Source organism: Mastomys coucha, unplaced genomic scaffold, assembly GCF_008632895.1.
Source record: "Mastomys coucha isolate ucsf_1 unplaced genomic scaffold, UCSF_Mcou_1 pScaffold15, whole genome shotgun sequence".
In the NCBI taxonomy this organism is placed as follows: Eukaryota; Metazoa; Chordata; class Mammalia; order Rodentia; family Muridae; genus Mastomys; species Mastomys coucha.
Genome location: NW_022196897.1, coordinates 34,720,249 through 34,734,527, shown reverse-complemented (window position 1 = coordinate 34,734,527; position 14,279 = coordinate 34,720,249). Strand labels below are relative to the sequence as shown.

Sequence of the window (14,279 nt, the reverse complement as noted above, 5' to 3'; positions counted from 1 at the left end):
AGAACATGAGTTATGAGTCTTGCTATGTTGTCTTAAGTTGATTACTATGGGATGATTAAAAAACTAGCTGTGCTGTCAGTGCCGAGGACAACATTATAAGTGTAATAACAGCTTAGGGATACAATCCATCAATGCCGCACTTGGAAGAAGAAAAAAAGTTGATCTATTTCTTTGGTCATCATTTTCAGCATATTAGATGACAAATAATTGTACATTCATCAATAACAATAGATTAAAGTTGAAATGATTTATTGCTATTACACTGCTGTTATGATGGAGCACTGGGCCGGTCAAGCATCAGCAAGGTCTGTATTTAATTTTCACGGGTCTCTTAGCAGAAATAATAGACAGAGAGTAAACCACCTGAAACAAGGTAGATCAAAGTTGTTGACAAGTGATTTGTAGGTTGGTTCTTCATGAGTGGTGGAAGAGAGGCAATGGGACCTCTTCGACGGGCTTGTTGAACCACTAAATCAAGTAGACCTTGCTACTGCAAGGCTGACACCTTGCCCAGAGGAACATGGAACTATCAAAGTTACGCAATATGACATTGGTTTAATATTACCTGAAAGTAACAGAATGAAAGACATGGTCCTGAGAACAAATCAGACAATTGAAGCTGTAGGTAAATCCATAGGCTAACAGGTCTCGGCCTTTCAGCAAGAAGGTAATTGCTCCAATATCCACCAACTGTCAGAAGATTGGTAATTGTGGGGAGATATGCAATATATTCATTTTAATATATTTTATGGTCTTCTGCTATAGCAAGTTATGACCATTTCTCTTTGATTAGACTGAACCTTTCAATGTCAGCTCATTAAAGTATAAGTGTTCAATTGGCCAGGTTCCCTCAAAGTAAGGTCTGTGGATTTTTCTCTTTGAGAATTACCTGTTGTTCTTTTAGAAACACATGCTATGGGAGCCCATCTGAATGTATAGTGAAAATCCTGGGATAAAGGCTAAATAAAACTTTGTAACTCTGTAAAGTTTTCTTGATATCCCCAATAGAATACAAACTTTAAGAACCAATGCATTAAGTCCATATATTTCAAGGAACAAAAATAACTGCACTGTCAACAATTTGAAAGAGATTCTATTCTTCTTGGAATTTAGCATCCTCTAGATGCTAAAAGAAGTCTCTAAATAATTTCACTTTGTATTTAATTAAAGAAGAATGAGTGTTTCAGAGTTAATGAAAACAGAACGATGAGTGACACTATTTGATTTACTGGCTCTGAGAGAGAAGTGAGATTGTAGTATGACCATCAATGCCTGCTGAAAACTTTTATCTTATGGATAGTTGGAGAGATAATTATCTAGATGTGTTGAAATTTTGCCTCAGAAAATAACACAGAAATAGGGAGGATCATTTACCAGGTGAACTAAGAATGAAAAGGAAGAAAAGCTAAACTCATTAAATTGTTGCTCCGGGTAACTGGCACTCTGTTTTGCTAGGAATCTATTAGCATTTCAGAGACTATAGCTCAGGCAGGTTGCCATATGGGATAAAGAGTTAAGTAGTAACCCTCACCTCATCACATCATGTATGATGATGATTTCTTTGGCCCTGTCTTGGGATTTTTAATACTTTAACACTTCTGGTCAACCAGGCTCTTTATTAACGAGCACTTATGGTGAGAACCTGGCAAATACTGGTACTTCCCACTGAAGTGCAAGATGATTTTGGCTTGGGCCAAAAAAATATAGGCAATGTGCTAGCAATGTTTCCGTCTACGGATTCTTGTTTTCCAGTTTCAGGCCTGAGATGTGTCCCAGCACTGGGAGGGAGAAGTGAACACAGATTCCAACCTATGATAAAGAAGCTATTTGCAATTAATATCCTGGTAAAGGTAAAATCCACTTTCTTGCTGTCAACCACATTCTTACAACCAGGGTAGGCTAACAGAAAAGGACCTCCACATTTTTTTTGTGTGTGTGTGGGCATGGTGGGGGGCAGGGTCCTTTTTGTTTTATTTTGTTTGTTTAGACATTTTTATTTCACTGTTTTTTTTATTTGTTTGTTCATTTTGAGTTTTGTTTGTGTGTGTGTATATACACACTCTCATGTGCATGTGTATTAGCGAGCAAGAGAGAAAGAGACAGAAATTAAGAAGATTTTTTAATTTATACCTTCACCTCTGTGCAGAGCAGTGCATTCCCAAAGCCAATGGTATTAATTACATCCTTCATTTTAAAGGGGAAATGAGGAGTGCTAAATGACCAATCTCAAGTTGATTAGGAACTAAGTTCCATTGGAGTTGAGAGACTGCTTTGTGGGAGAATGTCTGAGGCACGGTCCTGTGTGTTCTTGGAGTACCACCCACAGAAATTCAAATAATTATAAAACAATTAACACATGCAGATTTAACCAACTAGATGGCTAACTGGTTCAGTTCAGCTTTAGAAAAATTTCACATATGTCAATATTTATCACTAGTAAAGCAATACATATAGTGAATAAAACGTTTTAATTTTCTGTCCAGGCAAATGTAAGTGTATCACATTAAATTTTCCTCCCTTAGTAATCTAAATAATTTCCCACCTTGCTCATGATGAATGTCTTGCCAGTTCCTACTCAGTTCTTCCACTTTACATGACCTAATTAAAGAAAACATTCCATGATTGCCTATTTTTTCTCATGCATGACAACCTATTATTTTTTCTACCACCTGATTAGGGCTTTATTATCCTTGGATTTAGATTGATTTGCTGAGCACTTTAATAAAACACTACTTAGTTTGATTTAAAGGGCTACAGGTTTCTTTCATTCATATAATTATTCCTATAACCATCTTACACTCAAAGGCCTCAGCAGTCCCTCCAAAAAAATCAGTTTTCAATTGCTACTGAATAATATTATAAAAAGGAATCACAGGTGAAATTCCTGTTGAATCTGGCAATAAGGTTCTGTGGCAAATCACAGAATGATATTTTCCAATATAATTTGTCAAGAGTGATGAATCTATTTCATCATATCTGTCAGAAATGGCTCCTATATATTAAAATTACTATAAACTTTTCTCAAGATAAACCATAAGTTTCATATGATTAAATAATAATACGCTTATGATGACAAATTACATTTTCTATTTTATCTACAACCCAAGCCTGAATTAGATAGTTAGGGCTCAAATAGATAATGATGCACTTTGATTTTATAGCTGGTGAATTTTTATTAAATAAATAAGATAGCTAATACTTATAAGACTGTTTTTTATTCGGGACCTTCCACTTTAAGCTGTGTAAGCTTTCTTGTTAAAAATAAAGTGACATAGAAATACACATAGGGTTGCTTACTAATTGAATAAACTGCAATAAAAGAAGTAGTGGAAGCTCTTTAAATATTGACTGGAAAAAAACTGCCCCGTAGAGTCTGAGAAGCCACAGATGGAAAGAGAATCCTGTCCTAAGACAGAAGGATAAATCCCACTCTGGAACAGTGAAGGACAAATGGTGTTTGTTGGTAGTGTGGAAAATTTATCCCCGTGAATGCCACTGGAGTTCAGGGATTAAAGATATATTGACAGAAGACTCAACTACATATAATCTAATAAAAGATGCAATCCATTGTTTATTTATTAATAAATGCTTGCTATGTTCAAGCTTTAGAACAAATGTTTTCTGGGATTTTTAAAGAATCTCAGAGGCTTGATATCATAGTGGGGTAACTGAGTATATTAGTCTGTGGGCATTTAAAGAGGCCAGAATTAGAATATTCCCCATTGGTATTCAGATAACTCACAAATCCTAAATATTCTACTTCTTTAGAATTTGTTATTAGGAAAAATCAAAAACATCAAATGGGAACATCTATAAATTTCAATTTCTATAAATCATTCAAACAAATACCCCATAAACCAATCACCTATATCCTGTATCCAACTTCCCCACAGGAAGACAAACAGAGTCAACTAACCTGAATCTTCTGAAACTTCTGACACTGAGCCACCATCCAACAAATGTAGCAGACATGCCTCTCAGTCTCCATGTGGGTCTCCTGACAACTGGACCAGAGGCTCTCCCCTAAAGTTGTAGCCTCACTGTGGTATATCCATCCATTCCCCCAAAGGGCTGTGTCATCACAGTGGGTGAGGATATACATAATCCTGCAGAGACTGATGCACAAGGCGTGTGTAGTGGGCACACAGCAGGGGCAGGGCACCTTCTAAAGAAAAAGGAAATGGGACAGGGATGGAGGGAGAGACACTGTGAGAGGAAGTCCAGGTGGGAAGTGTGTGTTTGGGATAAATAAATAAATAAATAAATAAATAAATAAATAAATAGGCAATACTTTTGTTATGATAGCCAACATGATCCAGGTAGCAAAGACTAAGTAGCTGTCATATGATTGTAGGTATATGTTTCTTTGTACTCCTGTACCTGTGCCCCTAGTTTTTCTTCCACCAGATGATGAACACTCAATATGTTATTACAAAGGTGTTCATTCTCTCTCCACCACCCTCTTTCTTCATCTCTTTCCTTCCTCTCACCATCCCTCTTGCTCCTCCTCATTCTTCTCCTCACCTATGCAGGATCATTTTTAACAGTGTATAAAAATACTGGGTTTGCCAGTTTTAAAAGTTCTAAATTTTATATTATAAATCTGCTACAGAATGTGGTTAATTAATTGTCCATACACAGAGCCTCAAATTCCTTTTTTGCTATTTAATATTCTGTTTGTTTCTTTGCTTACCACTATATAGAAATAATTCACAACACATTCATCAAAAATTTTTATGTCAAGACTAAAGAAATCAGTATTTACCTTCTGAAGAGTCTTAATCATGAATTAAACTTTTCACTGTTGTATTAGTTCTACCTCTTTATAGACACTAATTCCCATAGTCTGTTTGTCATTCTCTGCCAAAGTTTAAGTATAGAAGACTGTGAGAACTTACTTTCTATTTTTTTCTACATCTTCATTCCTTGTGGTTTGATCTATTTCTGTAGTATGATTATACCTTTAGAATGTATAAAATCTAAATTCAAGACAAAATTAGGACTTCAAAATTCTCCTATGAGATTTACTCTTATTTACCAACCTTTATTTGACATCACATTTGATTCTTACTAGGGTCCAGAATAAACGTTTTTTTTGTTTCTTTGTTTTCGAGACAGGGTTTCTCTGTATAGCTCTGGCTGTCCTGGAACTCATTCTATAGACCAGGCTCAGAACAAACATTTTTATCCTGACTCTTTTCTTGAAATTTAGTCTTCTTTGTTCCTCTAAATAAATACCATGGTTATTTCATCTTTCTGACTAGTATCTTCAGAATTACTCCTTTCTCCCTCTCTCTCTTAGTATTCTGGATTAAAATGTGAATGGCCTTAAAGTTCCATATCATATTCAGTTGTTTTTATTTACTGCAACACTATTTTTGTCTATTCCATAGAGGAAAGTGAAGTCTACATTCTTAACAACACATATTTTGTGTCATGTAAATATGTTTACTCTCTACTGGAATCATAGTCATCAAGACATGAACCCTCAGCAGGTCTTGAAGGCTATATCTGCAGGTCTGTCTTCACAGTGATGACAAAATCTATTCTGCTATGCGACCAGGTAGATGTGAGCAAAGCTGCAGTGCTTGCTATATTATTACAGTCTTCTTTCATTGAGTCTAGATTTTATTTACATATTCTAGAACACATTTCCTCAAAATGTGTCATAGATTTTCTTATCCAAAGGTTTAGAATTAAGTTGTAACATCACTCTTCTGTAGTGACAATAAAATATTGACATGGAAATTCCAAATATGTTCTAACAAATATCAATGTGTTCCTCTCTAGAAATTTAGTAATATATAAAGAGCTTTAAGATATTTATGCTTAATCAATCCAGAACATAAAGTTCATTTATTTGTCAAACCATATTGATTCCAGAGTTACAAAATTTTGCTGTATATTTTCTTCCTTCATTGTTTTCTTTCTAAAGAGGGAGATAAAAAATTAAAACAAAGTTATGTAGGAGGAGTTGGGGTAGGTAAAAGCATGATCAAAATATATTATACAAAAAAATTTAATTTTCATTAATTAAATTATTTTGTAGTTTTAATGATTACTTCTCATGTCTTAAAGCACTAATCTTTATTGTTTTGGAACCTACACTCCTGTCTTGGTAGCACTTAAAGTTAGGTAACAATAAGAACTCCATAAATGCTTCCATTGGAAAGTAAAAACAGAAATCATTCTATTTTCAAGCTATTATTCTGTTTTCCTTATATTTTAGCTATGCTAAAGCAACATATGTAGTCATTGAGTATTTGCTTTCTTTTTATACCAAATAATATGCTAAATATTATGGTATATAATTCAGTATAATACCTATATTTATATTTCATAAAAGAATCAAATAATAGTATTTAGTGACACTAGCTCTTTTATACACTAGCCTGAGACAGAATGTAACTGCATATACTAGTGATATTTTTCATAGATTATATATTTGGTTTACTTAAGTTGACAAATATATGTGCAGGAGTTTTGATTGTAGAGAATATCAAAGAAGAAAAGAGGAGAGGAATCAGGAGAAAGAGAAAAGTGGGGGAAATGAGATATCGAAACAGAGACAGAAAGTTAGAGAAAAAGGGAGAGAGAGAGAGCAATGTATACTTTTTTGTTTGTTTGTTTGTTTGTTTGTTTGTTTTTGTTTTTTTTTTTGTTTTTCCAGACAGGGATTCTCTGTATAGCCCTGGCTATCCTGGAACTCACTCTGTAGACCAGGCTGGCCTCGAACTCAGAAATCCGCTTGCCTCTGCCTCCCAAGTGCTGGGATTAAAGGCAATGTATAGTTTTAAGGGTAAGAATTCTGAAATCTTTTTTGAAAGTTCATGTTAATGCACTTGATGTAAATGAGAGCTATCACAGAAATATCTTCAACTCTTGGGCTAGAGAGGTCTTTCTTGCTTCTTTTCAATAGACCACAATTTTGTATAGTTCACCATGGACTGACATACAAGCTCACTGGGCACCCTCTTCTGCTTGATGCCTGCAGCACAAACATGCCCAGGAACACATGCACAGATACACAGAAGTCTAAGAAAATTTAAAGGAGTAAATACAGTTCTTCTACAGAAAAATCTATTGTGACAGACAGTCATAATGAGTAGAAACTTTTGATAATATTTTAGTAAAATTATTCCTGTTTCCTTTGGGGAAATAGGTAAAGATCAGTGACCTTAGAAACATTTGCAGCCTGGCATGGGGCTGCATGCCTGCAGTCCCTGTACTTAGGAAGCTAAGACAGGAGAGTCATGAGTATAAATTCATGATGGTCTGTGCAGTGAGTTCCAGATAAGCTTATTATTCTGTAGGGAGACCCTGTTTCAAAACGAGCATTACTATGAGAGAGCACATAATCATGTCATCTCTGTATAAAAAAAATGTTTTTGAGAGCTCTCATGTGATCAGCTAAAATAAAGTGCAAGCTCTCAGATTTTTCATTTAAAACTAATTAAATAAATGTTAATGCAATTCATTGGCTATGAATCATTATTCTTAAAATATGAACTATTTATTGAAAATAAAACTTCTATACAAGTTGAGGAACATAACAATTAACTTTTCTACCATTAAAGTTATAATTATTATAAAGAAAAGATGAAAACTAAGTGTTGAATAAGATAATAACACCAATCATATCGAGATTTTGTTTGCTTTTGCGATCAGAATATACTGTAAGAAACTGGCTTTATTTAAAAAATAGTTTATTTGCTACTACTGATGTCTGACAAAACTCAAACCTAATAGAATAGTGTTACAGAAATATTTTGGCATTTACATTAAAAGAATATGATACTTGAAAGTTTTACTTTGAACACTGATAAATTAACCAGTACAGCAAAATTTCACATCTTTATTTTTGCTGACTTACATGCTCTTAACGGAAAATGTGTTAGCAAGAAGAAGCATACTTGTCAGTCAATGGGCAAGAGAATTTGAGTATTGTTTTAGAGTACATAGAAAGGTATTACTGTTCATTGTCATGCCTTCGGTTTGGTTAGTTTATTCAAATATTTCAGCCTAAAACTTATATTTTTACATTCTATTCACTTGATCACAGTGTTTGAAAACAGAATAAATACTGTTACTAATTATATTGAAATTCTTATTTCAAATAGTATACCAATACTATATGAACAATATACAACTTCAGGCATCTTAACACTGAAGAGCACAAAAACGCTAATGTTTTACTTTTACTTCAAACAAGTCATTCCTCAGTGTCTTTTGGATAAGTGTCAAGAAATAGTGCTGGTTTGTTCTACATTTCAATTTCCAGCATAATATTTGGACATGTATGCAATTATGTTAGAAAATAAATGTATAAGGAAGCACTGTGGGTTGATCCCAGTGTAGTTTGTGTGATCTGCTGATTTGTGTGCTTATGAGGCTACATATAGACTTAGCATGTTTAGCATAGTCATCGAAGAGGATGAGGTAACTGACATATGGGAAATATATCAATTTTGTTCTAAATACCTCTATATACAACCTCAATACCTGAGATCACTCACATGCAAAATACCCACACTTAAGTAAAACATGGTATAGTTTTTTTTTTTAAATAAAACTATAAAGCAAGGTCGTCTAAATTCAAAACATTGCTTTGTAAAAATCCATAACATCAAAAATATTTTTCTGCACTTGTAGACATTAGAATAAGGAGCTCTGTCGGCGTAGCCATTGAAGGTGACATGCTCTAGTAGTATTTTGATGAATTACATGATTATAGTTAAAGGAACAATTTCATCATGCTTGGATTAATAATTGTACTGTGATTTGGCAAGTCTCTTGCAGCATTCTCCAGCTCTTCATTTCAAAAGACAGGCTTCTCCAAGCCATCTATTGTGTGAAAAAATACAGACTCCTCTACGGCTTTAAAAGCAGAAGGGCCCATAGAAACCTGTCAGCTACAGAAAGTAATGCATTCACAGATGCGCTGAATATCTTAGCATGACAGCATTACTTCTCATGACTCATTTTAATTTCATGTATAACTAATGGAAAAGAGTAAAGAGGTATTTTTGAATGTTTTGTTGTTTATCAAACGTAATTGAAAATACCATACACTGTACAGTGCTACTGGGACACAGAAATTCTATGTGTATGGTGTTATTTTACATCTAGATTTAAGTGGATTAGGAAGGATAATATATAATCAATGCAACATTCATTTGGGTATCAATCAAGGAAAACACACAGAGCGCTGAGTATTACATAATTTCAGTTATAAAGAGTACAAATTGTGAATTGATTTAATATATTCATAACTAAGTACTCTCCTTTAATGTAGCTTGCAATTTGTTTTGCAAAATTATTCCATTCATTTTCACTAAAATTGTGTGTTCCTAGATATATTTTATTCAGTGATACATATTAAGACCATTTTAAAAAAGATTTACACTTACATTCACATTGTGGATCAGAAATAGTCAAATTGAACTGTTTTGTTTTCTATTTCACAAAGATATTTGATCATTAAACTAAATTATAGAGTATTCTGCCTTATTGAAACAACTTGAAAACATTATAATAAAGATTGCTGTAATGCAGATACACAAAGAACATTCAAAACTAATATATACTAATAGCTTTGTGCTTTTTGCACATTTAAATTGATGAACATTGTGATATATATGTTATATTTTATTTCTGAAAGTACAGCTAGCAAAATATTATTTATTTTTATTTCTCTTTGTTTGACTAATCTGGCTATGAGTCAATCAGATGTGTCAAACTTTGAATGCCAAGCATTCTGCCAGAGTTATACTGTTGGAGTATTGCCTCTTAAATTGAAATAAAATATTTTGAAGTTAAGGGGGGAAATGGAGTGTATCATTCCAAATACCAATTTAAATCAAATGAAAAGCTATGTTCTTGAAATTTGTTTTAATTCATACATATATATATATATACAAAACTTTGCTTATTTTTATAATTCTGATCTTTACTTTTTATTTAAATGTTTATATGAAAATACACATTATTTAATTCATATATATGAATATGCTATCAATTGAATTTCATTTCTCTCTTAAAATTAACTTTGCTTGTAACTTATAAGCTCAGTGATAAACCACATATGAGGGCAAAAAGCCACTGTTTGTATGTATACTGCCTGTAGGATGTGTTAGCACTCATATTACTCACCATGTAGTATATTCATTTTGAACACTTCACATATCTGGCACAGATTTGGAAGTTCTCAGTTGTTGGCAAAGTTAGTTTTTTGAGAAAATTGATATTTAATAGCATAATTAATTTTTACTCCATCACTAAAAACCAAATACTTATCAGTTAAGTCAAATTACTGTCCACTGTAAAACATAACTCTCCTCTGTTGTCTTTATTGTGTCTTAGGTCAACTGCTTGTAAAGTATTATCATGTACTGTTTAATGATGGACCCAGAGAATGAGAAATGCACTACATGTCAGAGAATTGAAAATTAAAATTGTCTGAAGCTCAAGATCCAGGAAGGGAAATTGGAAGTCCCCAGAGTTGTGTTGCTTCTCCTGTAGGGATCTCTGCAGATGCCCAAGAAGGTGGTTGAAAGATTGAACGGTTCTGAAACCCTTCCATTGTTGCAACCACAATTTGGAGTAGAAACCTCATAAGGATAGTGAATGTTCTCCCGTTTTTATTATGGCACACAAGGAAGAAGGGTACCCTGAAGACAGATCAGGATGAAGCAGATGTCTGCTAAACTTCTAGTCATTGGATTGGCCCGGGAAATGTTTGCTGCTCAAATTAGAGTATGTTTTTCTGAACAACAGTTTTCACCCGATGCTATACATGCCAAAAAAGGGGAAAGATCCTAGATCCCCAACTACAGATAAGTCAGACATATACAGAACAACTTCAAATAAAAGAAAACAAAGTGACAAACAACTATGGATAATGGCTAAGTAGGACAGGCTTATGACTTCATGATTTCAAAAATATCAAAACATTTAAAAATACGTTGGAGAATTTTTAAAATGAATTAGGAAATACCTTTAAATAATAAGAAAAAACAAAACTATTCAGTGTTAAACAAGTAAAAATCCAGGAATAAAGAAGTACTGAAGATTGAAGTGAGTAATAAAGTTAGAAAAATTTGACAAATACTAGTGGTTAATATCAAAAGAACCATGGCAAGATAAAATGACTAGCAATATAGAATAGGAAGTGATATAGTGCCTGGGCCTCCACACTTTCACTACAACATAAACACATGGTTATGAAATTTGAACAATTCTACAATGTATCTCAATAAACAATCCAGAACCAATGAACCAAAGTACAATCTCAACAGTGACTCATACCAATGTGGCTCACACAATCTCAACAGTGACTCATACCAATGTGGCTCACACAATCTCAACAGTGACTCATACTAAAGTGGCTCACAGGACCAGTGAGAGGTTCCTACTGATCATGCAGTAGAAATCAAGTAATAGAAATCACCTGTGCAGAGCTAACAAAGATTGTAGATGTTGGTCAAACCCATTGTCCCTCATGTAAGAACAGAAAGTGAGAAAGAATCCATCATTTTAGATTCAGTGAATATTTCTTTCTGCAATAGAACTGAAATAAAGATTGTTTCAGATGTAAACTGAAAGTGAGAGAAAAGAATAGTAAACCAAATACTTGGCTTTCTTCATCAAACACAATTCCATAGGTACAAATTGGAATAAAGAAATCAGTTGTTTGAGTTGAGCATTTGGGCATGTTTATTTCTGGCATTTGTATATCTTTTTGAAGATTCAATTACAGCTGCCAAATTGTATTAGAGGATCATAGAGCAACATAATGTTGAATTAGAACTCTACTCAGCTAAGTAACTTATTTGTTTAATTTTGAAGGTGGAATTAGCCAGATGGATGACATTAAATGAACCTAATCTGTGCTCTATTTTTGCTCCATTAGGTCATGCCATAACCATATTGAAGTCAAGAGTCTTGCTCTGGTATGGTCTTATGAACATCTGTGGGGCAGGATAAGCACCAGCCTTTAAAACTAGATTAATTCTCATTCTCAATAAGGTCGAAGTGGGAAGGTAACAAATAAAATTATGGTTAGGCTTTCTCTTCTCTTAACTATGGTAAAAGAACTTAGCTGTGAAATCATGAAAGAATAAGGCGTGGGAAGAAAATAATGTTGGACAGATTAGCTGAGGAGCATCATCCAACAATACTTATTCCTGGTGTATTCTTCAGAGCACTAGAGTCAGGTGTCATGATTTGAATACGCTTAGCCTGGGGAGTGGCACTATTTTAAGGTGAGGCCTTATTGGAGTAGGTGTGTGTCACTGTGGGTATGGGTTTAAGACCCTCACTCCGGAAGACATTCTTCCACTAGCTGCCTTCAATGAAGATGTAGAATTCTCAGCCCCTCCTGCACCATGTCTGCCTGAATGCTGCCTAGTTCCCCACTTGATGATAATGGACTGAACCTCTGAACCTGTAAGCCAGCCCAATTAAATACTGTTCTTTATAAGACTTGCCTTGGTCATGGTGTCTGTTCACAGCAGTGAAACCCTAAGACAACAGGCAAGGGTTTTTTGGTATTTCTGTTTTAAAATGAACCCTCCTTGCTTTAAAATCTTTCACATCTAAGCAAGATGAGGAGCATGACTGTTTAAATCAGTTTCTCGTGTAGAACCCTGTATCTAATTGCTATAGTGACCTCTCTTCCCTTTATAAGGCTGAATGTGAAGTGTTGTCTCTTGGATGGTCCTTTGAGCAAATCCATATTTCAGAACTTAAATAATGCATTTTTTACAGGCTTATCTCAAACTACAGTCATTTACTTTTTAATAAAAATAATTTATGTTTTAAGTCATTTGCTTTTAAAATGATATTATCTTTTTTTAAAAAAAGCATATAATATATTTTGATCATAGTTTCCCTTCACCCGTCTCCTCTCAGATCTTCCCTACATTGCCATCCCCCACTCATCCAATTTCATGCCTTCTTTCTCTCTCTCTAGAAAACAAACATGAAAATAAAAAAATTTTAAGGTATAATAGTGAAAAAAGCACAAAAAACAAAAGACGCACACTCAGAAAGGTTAATATACAGGAAAAATACCAATGAGATTAAAAAAAATTACCCAAACAAAATAAAATGAGATACAAAAAAAATATATAAAAACACCATTGAGTACATTTTGTGTTGGCTGTCTACTTAGGGTATGGGGTCTACCCTGAAGTGTGGTAAGACTCCATTGTTGAAAATGCTTTTTTCCACTTTTCAAGCAGGGATCAGTCAAAGATAGCTTGGTTAGGGATGAGAGATTGTGTCTGTTTTCCACTTTCAGCACTGGGATCCTGTATGGCTTGGAAGTGTTCAGATCCTCTGCATGTTGCCACTGTCTCTGTGAGTTTATGTGTGCCACTCCTGGTGTGTCTGGAAGACACCATTTTCTTGGTGACATCAATCCTCTCTGACAGTTACAATCTATCCACTGCCTCTTCTATAAAGCTCCCTGATCCCTGTGGGAAAATGTATGACCAAGACAGCCTATTGAGTACAGAGTGACCTAGTAAGGTCTCTTACTCTCTGTGTTAGTACCTGCAACTGCAGATCTTTGTGTATTAGTTTGCATCTGTTTTAAGAGGAAATTTGTCCGATGATTGCTAAGAGATAACTATATATGGACATAACAAAACAGGGAGGGTAAATTTCTTCATGAGTTTCTTTAGAAGAACAATAGTATTTGCTTTCCCACCAGGCCCAGAGCCTATCTATGAGCAGGGTCAGAAAAGGTTTCCATCTCATGAAGTAGGACTCAATTCTAATCAGATAGTGGTTGGTTATGCCACTATTGCACCAGCACATTACACAGGCAGGTTATAGCTGTAGATTGCAGGGTTTCTAGTGGGGTTGGTAGGTACCTTTCCTTCTAGTATTGTGCAGAATAACTTCCTGTGACACAGATGCTAGTCAATAGGTGTAAAGACTCTACTTAGGCACCAGCTAAGAACATTATTTTAAGTAATACTTTAATTATTTCTTTGAAAAAATTTCACAATGTATTGTGATCATATTTACCTATCCCAATTCCTGTCTTACCAATCTTCTTCACTCCTACTTCCTTACCCACTCAAATTAGAATTTTCTCCTTTTCCCCTCAAGTGTAGTCCAGTTTGTGTTGCCCAGCTACTTTGAGAGTAACATCTATCTGATATGTTGTCACTGTTGTCATATCATTAAAGAAAACTGATGCTCTCTGTACTGGCTGGTTTTGTGTGTCAACTTGACACAGGCTGGAGTTATCACAGAGAAGGGAGCTT

General features: G+C 34.4%; 1 long non-coding RNA gene across 1 annotated transcript in view; it reads right to left on the bottom strand.

Annotated features, from left to right (window-relative positions):
* Positions 1–5,828: 5,828 nt before the first annotated feature.
* Positions 5,829–14,279, bottom strand: part of LOC116091969 — a 17,856-nt gene continuing 9,405 nt past the window's right edge. The window contains exon 2 of the long non-coding RNA XR_004119129.1: positions 5,829–5,929. This is a non-coding gene — a long non-coding RNA (uncharacterized LOC116091969). The remainder of the gene's footprint in view (positions 5,930–14,279) is intronic.